This window comes from Pteropus vampyrus, unplaced genomic scaffold, assembly GCF_000151845.1.
Source record: "Pteropus vampyrus isolate Shadow unplaced genomic scaffold, Pvam_2.0 Scaffold9, whole genome shotgun sequence".
Taxonomy (NCBI): domain Eukaryota; kingdom Metazoa; phylum Chordata; class Mammalia; order Chiroptera; family Pteropodidae; genus Pteropus; species Pteropus vampyrus.
The window spans coordinates 13,616,401-13,639,742 of record NW_011888790.1 but is presented as its reverse complement, the minus strand read 5'-3'; the positions used below and the strand labels follow the sequence as shown (position 1 = coordinate 13,639,742).

Here is a 23,342-nt window from a genome sequence, read left to right as displayed (position 1 = left end):
CTACTTATCAGTAATGAGCTAAAATAATTGGAAAATTACATCATGATTCTCATTTCCATAATTCCTATTCATATTGGTGTCCCATGTGTACTAACAGCATTATTTTGAATTTTCGCCTTCTAGTTCTTTCTTTGCCTCATTTAACACAAGACTATGAATTGTGTTTTAGTAATGTATTCTCTCTTCTATTTGTCATTTGAATGTCTAAGAGGCAATATAAAAAAATAGTTACTAATTATTATGTAACTGGCATTCATTGCCAAAACGAGTTATGACAATTTGAGAAAATTTTGCCCGCTTCTGGAATAGCTAGTATTTTTAAGACCAAACTTTAGCAAGTATATTCCACAATTTAGTGTAAATAAGCATGTATATTCAAAAGTGTCCTTAGTCTTTTTCTTAGTAAGTTAGCACTAGAGCCAAGGAAACCATTTTTAACTAATAGCCTCAGCATTAGGAAGAAGGCCTGCTCGCCTAGATAAAAAGAAAAGAAATATGTTACAGGTAATCTTGTCTTCTGAAACTAGCTTGGCCTTCCCATGTCTTACCTATTGACCATATAAGAGATTCTAATATTTATTAAACCTGATACTTTGAAACTTTTTGAACTGCATTTTCTCCATACTGCTGTTTCCTATAGATTCGCAGTAGTTCACCCAGACTTGTCCTACTGTCTAAAGTTTAGGCCCGAATTACTTTGCTGCCCATTCCCCATCTGCTAGCACCTGGAGATGAAGTCAGAGCACCCAAGTGATAGGCAAGAGACAGCAGTCATTTTGAAAGGCATTTTTCCAAGTTTTTCAGGGCCTATGCAAAGAAATAAGCAAATAGGAAACTCAAATAAACAAAAAACCAACCAAGCAACAACAAAAACAACATAGCAAATCATTTTCCTTAGAGGGATTAGAAGCCAACAAAGACACATACTCTTCCTCTCTTCAGTCTTGCTTAGAGGGTGCCAGTGACTAGGGACTCCGGTGACAAGGAAATCACGGAGGTCTGGATAGCCAACAGCAGCATCACCTTGATGACAATGGGCAGATGTGTATTTTCCATGTTAACTGCAATAATGTTCCTCTGTTTTAAAGACCAGGAAAAGAGAGGGGAGGGAATTAGTCTTTCTGGAACATCTAATAGAATAGATAATTTTTGTTTCACTAATCGCCTTGACATCATTTTCTTCATACACCTTCAAAACAATGTTCAGATCCTACCCTGAATATGAGCAGCAGGCAGCCTTACAAGAATGATGGTGCCACACACATATTTCTAAAGAATTCTTAGGGCTAACTATCCTGAGGCATGTAAACAAATGTGGAGCCAATGTGGAAAAGGTTACTGACGGTGTAACAATATTAAAGAATCCTACCTCCTGGAGTTTCTGATTAAAAGGATGTTGCCTTAAATTTCCTCTATGGCCACCTGCTTGACTGTGAGATATCTATGACTTTGTTATTTCAGAAAGTGAATTGTAACTGGATTCTATTAAAGTTTCATTGAAAATCATTCAATTTCCTCACAGATGGAACAGTAATTACTTCAGTGTTCAGGATAGAGAATAAGCCTCTACCCCTATACATTGAGAGAACTGGGATTGCTAGACATTAGCTAAGTAAATTAGACATTCCTAAACAAGCTATAAAATATGCCCTTCCTCCAGATATGACAAAGATTTGTGTCAATTATATTTTAATAAAAATTAAAAATTAAAATAGCCAAATGATAAGGTTGGAAAGAAGACATTCAAGGGCTTATAAAATTATAAAGACACCATAATAGTTCAAAAGAACTTTTCACTAATAAATATTTTAAATGTTTGAAGATAGTTCCATGAGAGGACAATAATTTATTAATTACTGTAGTTGAAGACTTTGTAATTATGAATGTGATTCAGATCACGTTGATATTTCATGCGGAATACCTTGTCAGGCATAGGCAATTACTAAAACAATGGTTCTGAAGAAGATAGTTAGAATGTTCATTTACCTAATTTAATTTTGGCACACTGTTACAGCAGAAGGAGGAATTTTCAAGATCTCCATGACTTATGGACTGAAAGTAACAGAATAACTGAATCATACTTAATACTCAGATTTTCATCTTAGAAAAGATAATGGGTGATAAGGAGTCCATTTAAAATATTGATTTAGACATCATGGTATAAAAATAAAAAAAAATGAAATTGAATATTATTATAATTATGGCTTTATAATATTTACATTGCCAAGTACAAAGACAGACTGAAATACCCACATATTTGAACATGTGACTATGCAAATGAATTTTCCCCAACTTGAATTTCTATTTAATGAAAATCGGGCTCTGTTAAGTTATTGTTTAAGAAAAATATCTCAGAACATTTATTCTATCTTTAGTTAACTCAATAGTTAAAATGATCTAAAAATGAGAAAAATAAATATTGCATAATGTGATTATATTTTATAAAATATTTCCATTTTGTAGAAGATAAACTGACCATTTTTTCTCACTGAATGTCCAGTGTTTAGAAGGTTTACATTTATTCATTTATTATAAGATTCTGGAAAGTTTTGACCATCAAATACTTATATTTAAATTTGAAAGATTTTTTACAGTGGATACTTAATTAAGCATGAGTTCATGATCTGTACTCAGAAAATTATGTCATTAAAGAAAGAAATTAAAGAAGATACAAATAAATAGAAACACATACCATGTTCATGGATAAGAAGAATTAACATGGTTAAGATGTGCATACCCAAAGTAATTATAGATTCAATGCAATCCCTATCAAAATTCCAATGACATTTTTTTCACAGAACTAGAACAACTAATCCTAAAATTTATATGGAATCATGAAAGATCTAGAATAGCCATAGCAACCTTGAGAAAGAAGAACAAAGTTGGAGATATCACTCTACTTGATGCCAAACTATATTACAAGGCTATAGTAATCAAAACAGCATGCTTCTGTCATAAAAAACAGGCACATAGATCAATGGAACAGAATACAGAGCCCAGAAATAAATCCACACCTGTATGTTCATTTAACCTACGACAGAGGAATCAAGAATATACAATGGGGTAAGGACAGTCTCTTCAATTAATGGTGTTAAGAAAACTGGACAAATACACGCAAAATAAATGAAACTGGACCACCTTCTTCCACCATGTACAAGAAGAAACTCAAAATAGATAAAAGACTTAAATGTAAGACCCTAGAGCATAAAACTTCTAAGAGAAAACATAGGCAGCAAAGTCTCTGACATTGCTCCTAGTAATATTTTTCCTTATATATCTCCTCAGATGAGGGAAACAAAAGAAAAAATAAACACATGGGACTACATCGAACTAAAAAGTTTTGCACAGCAAAGGAAACTATTAACAAAATGAAAAGACAACTTACTGAATGGAGGAAGATTTTTGCCAATGATACATCTGATAAGGGTTAAATCCAAAATATATCAAGAACTCATACAATCAATACCAAAAAAAATAATACAATTAAAAAACGAGCAAAGGACCTGAATAGGCATTTCTCCAAAGAGGACATACAGATGCCTAATAGACATATGAAAAGATGCTCAAGGTCACTAATAATCAGAGAAATGCAAGTTAAAACTACAATGAGATATCACCTTACATCTGTCAGTACAGGATGACTATCATCAGTAAATCAAAAAACAAAAAGTGTTGGTGAGGATGTAGAGAAAAGGGAACCTTCGAACACTATTAGTGGGATTGCAAATTGGTGCAGCCACTATGGAAAACAGTTTGGAAGTTCCTCAGAATATTAAAAATAGAACTACTTTATGACCCAGCAATTTCACTTCTGAATATTTATCCAAAGAAAACCAGAACAGTAATTCGAAAAGATCTGTGCATCCCTATGTTCACTGCAGCACTATTTACAATAGCCAAGATATGGAAGCAACCTAAATTCCCATCAATAGACAATTAAATAAAGAGATGGTACATATATACGATGGAATATTACTCAGCTTTGAAAACATGAAATCTTGCCATTTGCAACAACATGGGTGGACCTAGAGGGTATTATGCTAAGTGAAATAAGTCAGACACAGAGAAAGACAAATACCACATGATTTCACTTACATGTGGAATCTAAGGAACAAAATAAACAAAACAGAAACAAGCTTATAAATAGAGAACATTTTGATGGTTGCCAGATGGGAGGGGAATTGGGATGGTGAATGAAAAAAGGGAAGGGATTAAGAAGTATAAAGTGGTAGTTATGAAATAGTCATAGGGATATAAAGTACAGCATAAGAAATATAGTTAATAATATTATAATAACTATGTATATAGTGCCAGGTGGATATTAGACTAATCAGGGGGATCGCTTCATAAATTATATAAATGTCTAACCACTATGCTGTACACCTGAAGCTAATATAAAATACTATTGAATGTCAACTCTAATTTAAAAAAGTGAGTTTACAAGCATTATATTCATAAGTTAGTCATCTATCTAGCTGTTTTGTTTATTCACTGCCAATGTTCAGGTGTTTACAAATACTGATATTCTTTTAGGAAAGCAGTATTTATAATTGTTAGAAATATATGCTTATTGAACTATATTTCAGTGTATTTGGTACTGATGTACATATTGGCAGTAAAAGTTTTCCTCAACACAATAGCAAATTTGAATATGTAAAACTATTTCATTGAATTTAAAAGCAATTGCATTATAATTAAGTTTGTTGACTAGCTTTGCTAATAGAGATACTTAGAGATATCATTTCAGACAATGCAATTCAATATATATAATTTTATTTTAATGTAGTAAGTTATTTAGGAAATAAATTCATTCTGCGTTGTGTGCTAACTCTGAGGGACATTTCCTGTTTCCCACTCTTCTCCGTTACCTTTCCTTTCACGTGGCTAATAAAAACCAAGGAACCACTGACAGATTCTAGTTACCTTCTCTCATCCCACTGCCTTTATTTTCTAATGTATCTAGAAGATGGAAAAGATGCTGAATAAGATGGATACATTTCTCCCTACTATTTTCAACCAAGATTCCTTAATTTTGTCTGTAGTTCTTTAAAAAAAATTTTTAATGTAGCAGTTACTAGTTTTATGACCTTGGGGCTTAGATCATTTCTATGTAAATGCTTTTTCCATTGACTTTTTCTAAGGTATACGAATAACTTTTTAGAATCTTGTTTGCTGCTAAAAATAATACAAACATATTTATAGTCTATGTACAATAGTAAATTAAGCCCACAATTAGTGAATCTGAATGTACCTATGATAGTGCAACTAAAATATTTTTCCCTATGCAAAGAAGTACTAATTTTCTATTAGCAGCTAGCACCTGGAGGAACTCAAGGTGAAGTGTTTGACTCTGCTATACATTCATTGTCTGGCTCTGCTCTTGACTCAATGAGATTTCTCCTCATAATGGCTAGTTACAAGATATATTGTCTTACTGTGTGTGTAGTCTCCCAGTAAGCCATAGACAATGGTGCCAAGCACTTGGTAGGTGTTCGTGATGATAGCTGTGATTTACTACACCTTTGGAACATTTCTTCCATCCTCTGTGCTTGCTGTGCTCCCCACTTCTGTTTGTTTTACAGCAGCTGCTTGTCCTCTACTCTCGGCTAAGGTCTTCTGCAGCATTTGTACGTAGCGTCGGTTCTGATCAGCTTCACTGGTAGGATTTACCTTTCTTCTTATTGAAGGGGAGAGTATACTTTAGTAAATCCTTTGGAATTCCTCAAAGGTACCAAGCAGGATTATGCACTGCACACTTTAGAGACACCATTTATTTTCATGGTCATCTGGATTTGAATATTTGTTCTTACAATTTCCTGGCAGATGGCTGTGTCTTGAGGAAGGGCCAGTTTGTTTGTTTTTTTCCTAACATGCACAGAGGCACCAAGTGTGCGAAGTACAGGACTGGATTTCCCATAACATATTCTTTGTCATTTTGTATATTTATGACAGAAGGGTAGTAATATGTACATTGAGATTCTAAGAGAGATCCCAAATCTATCAGGAGTTAGCAAAAGTTCCCAGAGCCTTGCAACCTACAAGTTTCCTCTCTCTAACTTAATCATTCTCATATCCTTTAATGTTCCTCATATGGCGTGATTATACCATCCTTTCAATCATCTGATTAACTCTCAACAAACTCCGAAGTTCATGAGAAATGCTTACTGGAAATATTTTATTCTATAATTTTATATTTTGTATAATTGGTTTACATACAATACTGTTATATAATTCAGGTCCACTGTCTCTCAGTACCCCATGTGCCTGATTCAAGTGTAGCTTTCTCTTAGACTGAAAAGAAGACACTTTGCAAAAATATAAAAGTAAATATTACCTTAGACATAATTTAGTTGAGTTATGCTTTTAGTAACTATATAGTCATTTAAATTTCTAACCATATATATGTATATATACTATTGTATATTAATGACTCCCAACAGTTTTTAATTAAGGATATGTTTATTCTCAGTATACCTGAGATGTAATTTTAAAAAAAAAATTAGAGGGTGCCAGTGGACAGAGTTTTCAGTCCAAACCTGTGCGAATTTTTGCCAAGTTTATCCTACAGTGCTCTGATGGAATGCAGTGCCCTTTGCCTGAAGATCACTCCATATCCAGCCAGCTACAACAATTCACCCAAGCAGTTTGAACTGGGTAAGGACAGATATGTCCAGATGTCCACAGAACTCCCCCCACTGAGGTATTCTCTAATTCAGATTGAAGTGCTCTCTTTATGTATGATCAGAAAACATACGTATCTAAAATATCCAAGTTAGTTCCCGTGAAGCCTTCTCTTGAGTTTTTAGGTTCTAGCTCAATTGTCTTGTAAACTACATGGCATTTTTTCTTTGTAAAGTTTAAGATGCCTTAGTTTAAATTGCTAAATGCCAGTGACTTTTCTCTATCTAAGCCAAAACTTAGGCTACCTGAACTTCACCTTGTGCTTCACCTTGCAGCTTCTTGCCGGCAATTGTGTCATTGTTTAGATTGCGTATCACATCCTTATCCATCTTCTTTAAATGTCACGTGTAGAGCAGTTGAGGTTCAGTGTGACTGGTTTTTGACACTGAAGAACTGTCTCTGCTGTAAGATTTCCTATTTTGTTCCCTGATTTGTGATTATGAATTATACGAACCCACTGAGAAACCAGCCCAGAGGTGGGTACTGACCTCCGGTGATCTTATCCAATAAGCTACTTATGCTCACTTAGTTAATTAAAGCGGAGCAATAGGTCTGCTGAGCAGTTTGACACATAGTATTTCTGAACTATCTTGTCAGGGACCAGTTAGATGAGATACTAGCTACCTCCTGGTTTCTGAATTAATTAGTACTGGCAGCTTTGACCTAAATTATATGAAAAGACAAATAACACCCCGTTGTGAAGAATGGCATAACTCCTGTCAATTTCTTTCCTCCTTCACCAGCAGGGCTGATGTCTCTTTATCCTTGAGTAGGCAAACATGGCCATGTTGGAAGAACTTTGTGGATGATTATCTTGGTGCTAGGCAGATGGCCTCCCATAATTACTATTACACTCTCGTGGAAGGCAACTTCAGCATTACCAGAGAGAAGAAACACTACCAAGGTGCAGTCAAGTTGCTAACCATCCATTGTTTCACTACAAGAGGCTTAAAATAGCTGCTTCCAGTTTTCCCTCTCCTTTCCTATCAGTGGAGTAACACTTCAGGCATAAGTATTTTTGTGTGAACTGTAAATCTGATGTATACTTAAATGAAAATTAAAATACTACTAATATGTTAAATTTCCAATATAAAACACTTGCAGCAGAATTTTTTGTTTTTGTTTTTGTTTTTTGTTTTTTTACACATTTCTGGGCCTGTTGGGGATGGATTACAAATACCAGCAAAGTCTAAATTGAAAATAATTGAAATTTACTATACTAAGAGCTTACCACTAAGGAGGCACACTTTGAGAATGGAGTTATTTCTTAGCTGATACTCCTCTGAGCCTCGCATCTTCATGAGTTCTCGCTATTGTGGAGTATAATGTTCATATAAAGAGAAGAGTGTAAGAAAAAATACACAGAAGTCTTGCATAAGAAAACAACTATTCAAGTTGATGACAGGCTATAGAGGAGACTATGGAAGGAAAAATAGAGCAAATAGATACTCCAGCCTTCCTACCAAGCAGCTTTTTTCACTTCTTCCTAACTGGAAGAAATGTGATTTTATTAAGGTGCCTATATCCCATGCTTTTTCACCCCTTTCCCCAGCATGACTCGGGGAAGGGTGACCCTAAATACAGCTAAGTCCGACTAGTTTAATATAAGGCAGGTGCCACAGTGTCATTCCCCTTGTGAATGATTAGTTTATCAGGTAGGGGAAGTGACCCTGATTTAGCCAATGGAGCATGAGTGGAAGTCCCAGTGACAAGTTTCTGAGAAATATAGCTATTAAAAAGAGGTATGGAAAAAGATAATCTCTTCTTTTCTACTGGATGTTGTCCTGTCTAGATGTTGTTTTTGGAACTGTGACAGTCTTTGAGGACCCCAAGGAGAACAAGCCTCCAAAGACAAAGCTGACATTCTGAGCATTCTGAGGGGAAAAATGACAAACCTGGGGCATTGATGATAAGTTTAAGTCCCCGAACTAATTTCCTAGATTCACCTTACTTGTTGTTAGCTACTCTCAGTGCTTGAGCCAGTGGTTCCCAAACTTTACTGCACCTGTGAATCACCTGGAGAGTTTTAAAAAATTCTGCTGTCTGGCTCTCCCCTCATTGCAGTTTTATCAGAATGTTGGGTGGGAGCCAGACATCAGTATATTTTAAGGATTCCCAGTTGATTCCATTATGTAGCAACATTTGGGAACCATCTGGTTTGAGCCATTTTGAATTATATCTTTTGTTATTTCCATCTGAGTGCTTCCTAACCGAAACAACAGAACTTAAAGTTTAAAAAAAAATGAACTAAGGCCATTATTTGCATGAGTAGCTTACACTGGATTTAAAAAAACAAACAATATTAAGGGTATAATAAAGAGTCAGAAAAATGCTTTAATGGGTTTTTAAAGGAATTCTAAGTCAGTTGCTTAACAATCTAATGGAACCATATTTAAATCCAATCAAGTACCTTCTATTCTTGGTAGAATAGGCTTCCTGATTATTTCCTTTTATAAAGCTGGGTATCTATTTAATGACCTGAAATTTAATTTATATAAAATAATTAAAAGTTAGAGAATCCTTCCAACTCTTTATTAAATTTGCTCTATGAAGAATATATCTTCATAACAAACAAATGTGCATTTTGATTACACATTAATATCAAGAAAGGTAGATTTATTTTCCTATCAACTGTTACAGATTCTCCCTAAACACACACACACACACACACACACACACACACACACAGAGACATACACACACACACACACACACGCATGCACGCACACGCACATACACTGTTTTTTTAACCACTGGTGTGAATTCTAGATTAAGGCCCTCTGATACCTTAACTCCTTGCATGATTATTATAATACTGAATTTAGGAAACCATCTAAGAAATGATCCATAGCTACTTTACACTCCACATGGGAAGATGGAGGCAGCAAACCTAACTGATCGCCATGAATCCTGAAAACAATTCTATGACAACCAATTTACAGAAGAAACATTTTTTACTCTCTGGAAGGCTGTGCTTCGTCTAATTTTGGGAAGGGGTCCTTATTGTCATCTACCTCTTCAGGGTGGAAATCACAGAGCAATTACTCTTCAGTTAATCCCCTTATTAAGAGCCAGAGGACAGCAGCCTCTTTCTTTTGTCACACTTTCATAAAACACTATGCAGTGGACTCACGATCTAGCTGAGAATCTCAGTGTCACCTTGCAGGCCAAGGGTAGATATTTTTGGTACCGTAAGTCCTAAGACTGTTTATGATCTCATTACATCATGATCTAATACGACAGCTGCCAGAGAAAACTTTCAGTTTTTGCAAAAATGTTCTTGATAACACTCAGCTCTCATTGATCTCATTCCCCTTCTCCACTGCTCAGTCATTGGACAGGGACCTTGATTTCCTACTTTGTCTTCAAGTAAGATAATAAAAACTGGATAGATACTATATAGGTAAGCATCCTTAGTTTCATAGCAGGATAGGCCACTTAGTTTAAAAAAAATAAGACTGGTAAATTGACAGCTGAATGGGCTTTGCATTTCATTGGTCATATCAATGTAGAATTTCTTGAATATTGTAATACAGAGAGATAATTTGCTTAACAGATGAGAAAAATGACTACCAGTCTTATTTTTAAATAAAGGACTCAAAAATATGCATTTACATGTGCTGTAAGAACATAACGAGGTCACTATAGACTTAGAAACAGGCATGGAATCAGCAGAGTGTCTTTCTTGAATGCTGCTGTACTGACAATTATTTCTGATGAAAATGAATGGGCAATGTGACAGGAATAATCAGTGGCCGAGAAAGATTTTTACATCAATCTGAATTGATAGCATTTACTTGATTGAGGGTAGGTAATAATGAAGCACTTCAACCTAATTAAAACTTTCTAAGCTTTTACCCGCCTTTCAAAACTTGGATGTTTATAGGATTGAATTTGAAGAATATGGAAATACAAAGACAGATTTTTGTTGTGCTTAACGACAGGTTAATAATGCATTCAGATTCGCATCATCTTCCACATTGATAAAACTGACCTATTTTTTTTCTTCCAGAGAGGAAATGTCTTATGAACTATTTTCACATAAAAAAAAAAAATGTTGCATTTTTGGTGTCTTACTTCTTACGTTCTATAATTAAACCTGGCATATCACTTCCAAAAGTTAAATGAAGTTTGGTTCATTTTCAGGTCTGGGCTTTTTAATGAGTTAGCATCTCTGCTGCCTGAGACAAGTGGCATTTACTGCTTTGCATGCCAGATAATTTTTCTGACAGTAGTGATAATGATGCAGATGTTTTTCTTTGTAGGAATCTTCCAACAATAATCCCTAACGAAAACACAGCCTGTTTTCTGGAAAATTTTAAAAAATAATTTTTGAAAACAAAAACATTCAAATGCTTTCATCCTGAGATAGCAAATGTGAATAGTCCATTATTTTCTCCACATCTTTTTTTCTTTTTTCTGTATTCTGTTGCAGCAATAAAGTGGAGTTTTTTGTTTTTTGTTTTTGTTTTTTTGGTCTCGATATAAAACCAACTTTTACAGAATCTTAAGTAAGTTCAAATGGAGTGGGGATATTTAAAGCAGTCTGCTTATAATTAGAGTACAGGGGTCAAGCTTTGCGAATTGACTCTTAACGTTGATTTTCCATGTTATCTTGAAAATTATGTCTAGCTGGGTAAGCTGATTTGGTTTCGACAAAAAAAAATAAATACAGTTGCTATAAGTATTATGCCCTTAACCTTATGAATGTAATTTTGTCTTTTGAGATTTACATAGATTGAAATAAAGATCTGTATAAATAATCTTTAACAAATCTTTTCTTATTTTTTATTTTATTTTTTAATTTTGTTAAATTTATTGAGGTGACATTGGCTAATAAAATTATATAAGTTTCAAATGTATGATTCTATAATACATCATCTATATGTTGCATTGGGTGTTCATCACCCAAAGTCAAATTTCCTTCTGTCACCGTATCTTATTTTTTAATCTTGGTATAATTGACATATTTAACAAATGTTTTATTAAATATGTGAAATTTTTGCAAAACTGCAGCTGAGATTTTGCAGAACTCAACTTTAGATATATTTTAGAGTTTAAGAGAATGTTTGCATAATGTATTCCAAAAAGCAAGCCTTTTATCAGCTTTTAAAAGAGAATTTCTGGTTAATATACACCAGAAATGTCCTTACACTCATTTAAAAAACTTTTTACTATATTGTAGTAAGAACATTTAACATGAGATATATTTTCTTAACAAATTTTAAGTGTACATTACTATATTGTTAACTACAGGTACAGCAGAACTCTAGAACTTATTCATCTTGCTTAATTGAAACTTTCTCTTATTGTTTAGTAACTCACCATTTCCCCATTCTCCCAACCCCTAGCGACTACATTCTACTCTTTGATTCTATTAGTTTATGTATCTTAGATACCTCATGTAAATGGGATCATGCAGTATTTATCTTTCTGTGACTGATTTATTTCATTTAGCATAAATAAAAGACAGGTATTGGTGAGGATATGGAAAAATCGGAACCCTTACAAGTATTGGTGAGGATTTAGAGAAATCAGAACACTGTTGTGGGAATGCAAAATGGTGCAGTTGTTACAGAAAACAGTACGGAGTTTTCTCAAAACATTTGAGGAAACTTCTGGGTATTTATCCAAAAGAACTGAAGTCAGGATCTTGAAGAGATATTAGCACTTACCCTATTCTTAAGCATCGTGCATGCCCTGAACATCATGACAGCTTTATTCCTGAGCCTCACCACAAATCTGACCCATACCACAGGATGTGGTACAGGATGGAGTACAGGATGGGGTGAGGACCAGCGATATCTGTTGTACCCATTGCTTGGTTGCAAAACAATAATGTTTTAAATTTACATGTCTTTGTTAAGAGGGCTATGTCAAAATGCCACATCAGATGGGCCACATCAAAATATTCTCATTTTCAAAACTTATTTACCACTAGAATTTGGATAATTCCAGCCAGATAAAAGTTGTCACTAGTAGCAGCTTGGTTAAGTTTGTGTACACCTACAAATAGGTGATTTTGTTCTCTCTTATCTTTGAGAGGACATACTGACGGCCCTTTTGTATGACCAAACTTAGATCATTTTTAAGCTCTACCTCCATAAGCAAAGTAAATTTAATTATGTTTATTTACCTGTTCTACTTAAATTATCTTTTTAATCTACAAAAAATTGGAGAACAAAACCATTATTTTTGAACATCTATTTAGCCCTTGAATGAATAACCTTGAAATAGAACTCTAACAGAAGTGTACCTTAAGCCAGCAGTTTGAAAATCCTTTTCCTTTTCTCTCTCTTTTTTTTTAAATCAACCCTGCACGTGTTGAAAAGCTAAGGGTCATCTTTGATTACAAATTAGAACTTAGTGATTGTTTTTAGTCATAAAATGCACTTTTATGGGATCAATTACATGGAGCCAAGCCTGACACCTTGAACATAAGTTGAATTTAACAGAACACATAAGCACAGTCGAAATGGAAAACTCCATGAAGAGTATAGTCTGGTGTTTTCATAGTGATGAGCCAGGACAGTGTCAGGAAAGCCTAGCTCGTTTTGATATTTTCATTCTGTAGCTTCTTAAGTGAATTATCCTTATACAATCTGTTGTTATTTTTCATGGACTCTGTATTTGTAAATTCACCTACTTAATAAAATTTATTTTGTGGTCAATTCTTTAATATATGCAGAGTTGTGAAAAATTTCAGTCACACTCATTTTTCAGTCATCTTTCATAAATACATTATGGCATGTTCATAAGAGTGACTATGATGTCACCATTAAAATAATGTAGAAGAGTATTTAATACCTGAGGAAAATATTCTCAATATTTAAATGAAAAGCCAGGTTATAAAAAGTGTATAATGACTGACTTGATATTAATTTTTAAAAATCAAATAAAACAGACTTGGAATAAATCCCCCCAAATGTTAACAGTGGTTGCATTCTGGTATGAAATTTTAAATTTAAAAAAATTTCTTGCTTATACAGTTCCATATTATACAAGTTTTTTATAGTGTATATGATTACTTTTACTGTCAAATCACTTTTTTAAAAACGTATTTCTTTGTATTCCCTTTCTCCTGAACATATTTCATTTAAAAGGGAATATATGTGAGTTATTTAAATTCAAAAAAGATACCTTAGCTCTATAGGTTAAATATAAACCTAAAACTCAGCTTATAAGTTACATAAGTAGATGTTGCAGCCTACTAAGACCCTCTTGTTTTCTCCCTCTAAATTTCTCCTGCAGAATAACATATACACAAAGGGCTTCATTTGTCAACTATTTAAGTAGATAACTCACAAATTAGATCTTGCAGCCTATATTCTTCCTCTCATTTTCAGACCTATGTATCTAATTGTCTACTGAACATCTCTTGGAGATCACAAAACAAATCAAACCACATCATCTAAAGTCAAACTCATTATCCTACATCCCTGCCCTTATGACCAAACAACCTCTTCCCATTTTTTCTTACCCATCACCAAGTTCTGTTCGGTTCACTCCTCAATCAAATCCACTGTCGTGCTCTGAATCTTATACATCTCCTGCCTGCCAAACTACAATAATCTCTTTTCAACCAGAATTCATTCATGATGTTTCAAATACTGTGTGGGACATACTTAAACTAAAAATTTACCATTGTTTTGTCTGAAATTCCAATTTAATTGAACATCATGTATTTTTACTGCAACCTCTGGAAACCTTATTAATAGCTATAATAATTTTAATTCAATCAATATAATATTTAGGTTGGCTCTTAATAACTGAGCTAAATGTTTTCTTTGGTGTTCATTGATTAGCCAATATGACTCTGATGACAATAACAGTATACACTTAATAGATCCAAAATGATTAATTTGTTTTTCAGCTAAAGACATATTTTAAGTAGAAGCTGGTTTTACTACTCTTGTAAACTTTTAGATACACTGGTAATTTCAACCTGCTGAGCCGATATCCTGGCACGCAAGGATCCTTCTTGAGATTCCAAATCATCTTAATTCAATCAGTAAAAAAAAAAAAGTCAGATTTAAGCCCCAAACTTTGTTTGAATTTTACCCCAAATAAGCAAATATAGATAATCAAGTCCCTTTGAATGGTGCTATACTAATTGGAAATGACATCTTTCTAAAATTTTGCTCAGACATTTCCTGTCACAAGGGACTCTGGCTGTGTAACAAGGACAGGATGGGAACAGCTGCCTTAAGGGAATTCTATTTTAGACAACCATAAGGAAAAAGATTTCTCCCTGGTGGCTCGGCCACTTGCCATGTGGACCCTGTGGAAATGCTCTGTTAACTATGATCTCATGTTTGCTTTGCAGTTATTAAATGATTTATAAAAAAAAAAAAAGTTTTTAATTTGCACTACCTTATGAAAGTTATGAGTTAACTTATACTAGGAAATAACCAATTATTAAAATAAGTAGAGAAATTAATGGTTAATGGCACAGTTTTAAAAATTATCATCATTCTTCAGTATTATAGCTTCACAACTAACAATTCTGCAGTTATATATAATAGAATAATTAGTCGTGAAACTTTAAAACTGAACAAAGTATTTTCTATTCCCTTTGGGCAATTAAGTATACTGCATAGTTATTTTAATTCACTTAAGCAGGGATATAAATGAATTCTGGAAGTTTCAAAATTGATAGATATTCTGAGGACTGTTATGCAACATACCAATAGTCCTGATGCGTCCCTACTGTGTTCCTACAGAAGTAAAAATGAATTAAAGATGTGTCATTTACTGTCATGCTAGAGGGGGTGTTTAATCCATTTTGTTAAATGATCCCAGAACACTGTTCTTGAGAGTCTTCTCATCCTTCCCACATCATTTTGGAGGTAGAGTGATAAAGAACTTTCTTAAGGTGCCCTTTTTATTAGAATTAACCTGTAAATAGCATTTCGGAAAAAGTCACAGTTCCTTTATGACTTGGCTAGGCAGATGAATAGATGTTCTAAAGCATCGTTTTATCAAAAATGTTCCTCATCTTTATCTAAATCTTAAGCATTGGAGATCACTTGCAATTTGAGACTATATTTTCCTCCAGTCTAGTAATACCATTTTTACATAAATTCATTTTAAGATTTGAGATTGGTTACAAATTACAGACCCTTTCAAGTCAGCTCTTCTACTGCTATAGTTTACTTAATGTCCTTTAAAGTACATCATAAATGGCATGTATCACATTCCAGCAGAAAGTCTGAGTCATGTAGTTGAGCTTAGAAGTAGAAGTGTGGGCTGTGAGAGGTACACTTGAGGTTTCAGGGCTATGGAGATGGTATCATAGCCAGAGGTCCAGGAATGCTCAGATCCTCTTCTGCATTTCCCCTTTCTTCTCAGGGAGTTACCAACCAAGAAAGCTAGGTGAAAGAACCATAATCAAATAGCAAACAAATGGCCATTTTGTTTGCATGGGAAGCACCCACATCTTTGCTAGTACAGCTTTCTCTCTGGTAAAATATAGATTGGAGAATGAAGTTTGGGCCCAGATGCCTAAGTGACCCACTCACCTTTTCCTCCAGTCTGAATCTGAGATATCTATTTGGCCTAAGAAGGTGGAATATAAAATGAGAAGACCAGCTACATCTGCTCCAAAGCAGGTGACCCCCACCTGAGTTCTTGTGACATGAATGCAGAAAGGCCACAAGGTGTGTCTCATGGCTGCTAACCTTTTAAAGACATTATCGGTATCACTAGTAAACCATGGCCTAATGGACCAATTACATGAGCAGGTAGGCCTTCCTTCCTTAAGGTTATTGGGTCAATAAGTAAGCAGGTGTGCAGAGGCTAACATGTGAGAGGGAAAGCCAGAAATTTCTAGTCTCAGGATGTCATATTTGTTTTCTATCTTCAAATTCAGTGGTTTTTGTTTTTTTTTAATTATAAGTAATGCCATCCTATTATGATGATGACATGGTTGTCAGATGTACCCTGTCAGGATACAATTGAAGTAGCAGGCTCTATAGTAAAGCCAATTTTATTTCTTGAAGATAATACTTGTATTAACATGTGTTAACTGAGGTTTCTTCTTCAGTGCTAAAAGGAAACACTGTCTAGTCATAGGCATTTGCTATATATATACTGTATCAGTGTGGTTGAAAAAATAGTAATGAAGTAATGAAGCAAACTGCCTAAAATAAGGTATTTTGTATTCTTTGTTACTGAAAACTGAAAGAGTTCATTTGTTTTCCCCTTCTTTGTTTGAGGACATAAAGAGTTCTTTACATGGTAGGGTCACCGAACCAAGGAAGAATGCTTCCTGTTCAAGTCCATGGCCTATTTCTGAAAGGAATTGCCATATTGATTTTACCAGTAATATCATCAAATGTTTGCTTTTAATGACTGAACCCTCTTTTCTAAGTCATTTCAACCTAATAGAGATGTATTGTCTTTTGCTTCTTAAGCCAATCAGTAGTTTTCTTGTCCAGTGGGTGGCATGTTGTCATTAAAGTTGATGGCCATAGATAGATATAGAAAAAGACATTACCTTGGAAATTTTACCTTCTTAGATTTTCACAGGATTTATTTGATCTTTGATGCTCTTACTGTAGCATACATGACTTGTAACCAGTATGTGCCATTTAAATTTTTTTTTTTTGCAAAAAATGTTGGCTCTAGACATTAAATCTCATATCCTTGGTTTATAGGATATGGTTCTTACACTGCAATTTTAAACAGAATGTTTCCACAGTTACAAAAGCATATAGAAACTATGTATGATAGATACATGGATAGTTATAGCTTTAAATATATTAAATTTTTTATGCTCTGGTTTTTCTTCAGATCATGTAAATCTTTCCCCTTTTACTAAACATATAAAAATTTTTATGGCTTTTGTTTTTCCAAAATGAAAGTAAAAACTCAAGGCAAAATTAAATATTTTTGGAATATATCTTCCTTAATAGATGAATCAATTTTCAATTAATCTGGAATTATTTCTACAAAACCTCTTAAGATAAGTAGACTATGTATTCAGTGACTTAAGCTCAATTTCTATTTTATTCTAGTCATATCAAATGCAGTATGCATTCACTTCAGGGCATTCAAATTTTGTATGCATGATCTTCACAAAATGCAATGAAATTTAGAGCCACAAGTTAATTTTAGATACCTCCCTTGGCATAAAATCTGCTTTCAGAAAACCCACCATGTTTTTATTATATTATTATAAAAACATTGTGGCATAATATTGTGAATGTTGTCCAACCACTCAGACAGCCTATAATTATAAAAGGATATGGAGGTAGGTGGGGGGGACTTAATCTTTAGTTTTAATGTTATGAAAATATTTAAATATTTTAAAGTCAGATACCACATTAAGTAACTTTATTCACTTCTTACCGGTTTCCAAATCTGAAAAATTGAAAAATTCGTTAAAAGTTATAAATATAGATATAAATATTAGTCTTAAAACATACATTGTTTTTTTTCTTATTAACAAAAAGTACATTCTTGCTTGCTTTTTAATAAAAACCATATATTTAACAAGCCTTAATGATCACTATAATGTGGTAGGATTTGGACCTTGTCATTTTCCCATTTGGACTTTGTTTCTCATTCATTTGCTCTAATAATTCTGACCATATGTCTTTCCATTTTTTTTCCTCATGAGGTAACTTGGTCTAATATCATTTTTATTCTTTACATTGCTGAAAGGTTTATTTATTTTTGCCAGTCACTGATATAGAAGGGTTTATTTAATCTTAATTGTAATTCTATTGACGTTGTAGCAGCCAACCTATTCATAATGAGGCACTACAAAATCTTAAGCATCCTACCTTTGAAAGAGTTGTTACCATCCATTAAAGTGTATCCATTGCTTTGCACATTTATAAACTTTGAGGAATGGGGGTTAATGTCATCTTTTTTTCGTTACGTTAAACACTTTCTTAAATATGTGCAGGTCTTTGTGTTTCAAAGCCCTTATTTTTAGTTTCCAAAATAATGATTAAGTTTATGAATATTTTCATTTCTTAAAAAATATATTCTGGTATTTAAAAAGTCAGATTATTGAAGTATAATTTACACAGAGTAATAATTCCCATTTTTAGTGTATAGTTCTAAGAGTTTTAATAATCATTTATAATTATGTAACCATCACCATATTAAAATATACAACAGTTCCAACACCCCCTCAAATTCCCCCAGTGCTGGTAGTCAGCTCATTCCTACTGCCAGCTTCTGGCAGTCTGATTTGTTTGCTATCCCTGTTATTTGCCTTTGTCAGAATGTTATGCAAATGAAATCATCATAAAATACTGGCTTTTTTCACTTGCTAACATGCATTTGGGATTCATCCACATTGTTGCATATATGAGTAGTTTGTTCCTTTTTATTACCTAGCAGTATTCCATTGTATGCATGCACTTCCATTTGATTGTTCCTTCACAGTTGAAGGCTATTTGAGTTGTTTCCAGTTTGTGGCTATTATAAATCAAGTGGCTACAAGTGTTTACATCCCATTTTTATATGAATATACATTTATATTTATGTTGGATAAAGAGCTAGAAGTAGATAAGTGAATCTTATAAGTATAGGTTCAACTTTACAGAAAACTGTTATCATGTTTCCTCAGGTGGCTGCACCAATTTCCATTACAACTAGTACTCTCTGAGAGTTCTAATTGCTCATCATTCTTGCCCATTCTAGTTACTGTCAGTATTTTTTAAAAATTAGACATTCTGATAAGTGTGTAGATATACCTAATAATGGTTTGATTTTAATTTCACTAGTGACTGATGATGTCAAGTATATTTTCAAATTTGGCACCCACATATCTTCTTTGATCACATTCCTGTTCAAACGCTTTACCCAATTTTTAATTGCGTTGTTTTCTTATTATTGACTTTTGAGAGTTCTTTATATATTCTGGATATGAGGACTTTATCAGACATGTATTTTACAAACATTTCCTCCCAGTCAGCTTGTCTTTTCATTTTCTTAATGGTGTTTCTCAAAGGGTCAGTTTCTGCCCCCTCTTCTTTTGAACTACAATTTTAGTCCATCTTCTTTCATTCTAAGCCCTCATATTAACAAATTCGCACTAATTCCTAATGAACAAATTGCAGTATAAATTTTGGAATTTGATGGAAGTAGGAGAAAACAGACTAAAGAAAGTATAATTTACTTGAATAATAGAACAATTTGGAATTTTCCTGCCTGAATGTAGCAAAAAACCCAGCTTCAATGGTTTAAACATGTAGGACTATTTTTCTTTGCTACAAGTTTTGAGAAAGGCAGCTGCTTGCTGGGATTCAGGAACCCCATGTAATCACAGCAGGTAACTATACATTGCCTTAGCCTTTCTCTTGTAGTTCAAAGTTGCTACTACAGCTGATTATATCCACACTCAGGACAAGAAGTAGGGAATAGAAAAGAACAGAGCTTGAACCAAGAGATCAACCCTTTCCCAGAAGCCTCTCGGCTACTTCCAGTTGCATTCTCATTGGATAAAACTGGATCATATGGCCTGGCAATGCTGGGAGGAGCAGGATGGGTAAGACGGGGCTACCTAGTGTCTGCCTCACACAGCAATTTTTAAATAATATCAAAATATGAAAGGTAATAAAACTATTTATAAAGACAGAAGACATAGCAATCAAAATCTACTTTTGAATTCAAGGTTTTTCCACGCTTCGCTAGCCAGACAACTAAAATCTGAAGGCATCATTCCAATTGCATCTTAGGCATGCATGTAAAAGTAATAATAGAAATATAGTAGCTATTATAATAAGAATAATGGGTTATAGCTTATAAGGCCACATACTTTATCCTCTTTGACTGCCTCTTGAAGTTAGGGTCTTACGTAGTAAAAAAATATAATGCATAGATAGTAGTTCACTTCAAGTCACATAGAAAAGGGATCAGGACAAGAAACTCATGATATGGGTTTATTATCCCCTTCCTACCTTTCTATACCAATCGGGGTTTTCATTATCAAGATGAGTGATTCAGTGTAAAGTTTGTATTGTGATATTGCCTACATAGCCTGTATATATGTGTGTAAATGAAAGCTCAAAGGCAAAAATCCTCTTGTAAGAGAATTTTAGCTGTTTGTCTGAAACTCTATCTAAATGGGAATTTTGTTGTAAACTTGGTAAATAAATTGAAGTTAAAGTGAAGCTTTTACTTCATTTGTATTTGTTATTGTCTCAATGATAAAATTTCCATCCAGAAAAATGTAGTCTATTTGCTTTTTAATATAAAGAAAAGTAAAATTTAAATAATTCATTAAAAAAAATTATAACAGCACTTCTGTAGTGAACATTATGTTAATTCAAGGTTTTAGAAGCAGCCATTAATTTTTTTTCTTTCACATTTTGGCCCAGATGCATAACACTCTGACTAAAATGTTTGTGGAATAAATGAATGAACCTTCTGAACCAACTCACTACAATTGTCTTTACTGAATTGGTTTATATTTTCAATAGCTTGAAATAAATCTTAAATATGCGAAATGCTATTGAATCTGTGAGAATTATTCAAGATTAGGTAATTACTGACATTAAAATGGAAGGTAAAATTCTGTACAAGAGTTTCTATTAGTTATTTGACTTTCACTAGGTATAAACCCATCTTAGCCAGTAGAATGTATTCAGTAATGCTGTGGCTGAAGTTTGTCAGGAATTTGGGAACCCAAAGGATTCTTGAGGCTATAAGTCTCACAGTCCTTTGTTGAAGCTCGTACAGCCATTTTCAGTTTTCCCTTTAAAAACTTTCTCTGCGTATCTGGTAAGATACTTCAGCTTTCCATAACAACTTTCTTCAAAGTTTTACAAATACTTTTACAAATATCCTTGAAAGGTAAATAGGCAGAGATACACTGTGTCTCTTAGAAAAGAAGAGACTAAGAAACTTTTTCATAAGATGACACAGCTAATAGAAATAGAATTAATATTGCCAAGCTTTGACTTGACTCTATAAGCGAATCATGTCCTCTTCAGTCTACTTTTGATAATCAGCTAATCAGAATCTATTATTTTATTGAAAAAAAAAAAAGACTGGCAGTAATATTGGATTTATTTCACTTAATGTTAGTATATTATAACCATAAAAGTATTAAAATCATTTTTACTTTCATTGGGATTGATGAATTTGTTGTTTTCAGAATTATTGTATTGTACATTTACAGTCACAACTTGTATAATGGTAGGTGCCATATAACACTTAGGTACTTTTATTAAAAATATAAATAAAATTTGTGACATCTACAAGGTTTTGTTTCCATACATACTACCAGAATAGTAGCGATTGGATGCTATCTTAATACAGAAAGCCTGATGTGGTTGAAAGAGGAAAGATTTTGGAGGCATTTGGACATGATTCTTTATACTAAATCTGCCACTAACTAGCTGTGCAATTGTTGGCTTGTCACCATCTCTGTGGCTGTTTTTCTGTGTCTAGAGTGCCTGAATCGTAATTTGTGAGAATTGAATGAACTCATAGATTTAAAATGCTTAGCATTACACTTGGCCTTGATTAAGTCCTCTTAAATGTACTCCAGAATCATGATCATTTACTCCAAAAATTATTTATTGAATACTTCTAAGACCTTTTACTCAGTGAAATAAAGTGTTTTTTTTATGGCTTACTAATTATTGCGTACAAGAAGAAAAGATATAGCTTGATTCCTTAGTTTAAGGGTTCTTAATCTCAACACTGTTGACATTTTGGCAGATAATTCTTTGCTCTGGGGGTTACTCTGAACATTGCAGGATGTTTAGCGGTATCTGGGCCTCTGCGTACCAGATGCTGATAGCACTATTCTTCTTCCTGTTTGTGACAACCCAGAATGTTTCCAGACATTGCCAAATGTCTCCTGGGTTGGGGGTGGGGTTTCGCCGCCAGTTGAGAACCACAGTCTTCAATCAATTCTTTTTAAAAAGTGTTCATGAACTTCCAGTCCTAGGAGATTCTTCCCAAAAGAGCCCCAGGGTCAGATAAATTGAGAAATATTTAATAATCATAATAACCCCAATTGCATTATTGCAAGGCTCAAATTTCGGTCCATTAGTCAGCAAAACCTGCATGCTTTCTATAACATCATTCTGGGACAGGTTTTACTCCCATCCTTACCGTTTCATCTAAATGTTAATATGAACCCATAGTCAATATGTTCTTCTGTGTTACTAGTTTTAAGAATCTCTTACTTTACTGTCTTTGCTCCTGAATACTATTTTGTCTATATACATATGAATTACAAATGCGCATCATGAATAGTAACATACCTTCCAACATGCAAGGAAGAGATATCGTTATCTCAGCTTTCTGTAATATTAATTTAGAAAATATTTTTACAGTGTTACGTAGATTCAGGAACTAACAATATACATCAATTTTATCACATATTTGACAGCTAGACTTATATATAATGGTAGAAACTTTTACCGACAAAATACTTTTAATAAAACATAAAATAAGAAAAATAAATATGAGAGTTTTTATATTTGATAAACAGGAATAGCCAAATTAAAAACTGAATAAAAATGATTTCCTTCTTGGCCCCACCCCTCTCCCCCAAAAATAGGAGGGATTTTTGACTCAAATCATCCGGATAATTGATTCAGACCTAATTCACTTAGTGATAGGGAACTTTTGTATTATAATGAAAATTTATCATCCTATTTGCTGTGAAAGAATTAGTGTTCTTA

At 33.7% G+C, this 23,342-nt stretch overlaps 1 protein-coding gene across 1 annotated transcript in view; it reads left to right on the top strand.

The window, feature by feature from the left end:
- The window catches only part of LIN7A (lin-7 homolog A, crumbs cell polarity complex component), a 124,708-nt gene that overhangs the window by 63,128 nt on the left and 38,238 nt on the right, over positions 1 to 23,342 (top strand). The gene's annotated exons all lie outside the window — the stretch shown is intronic.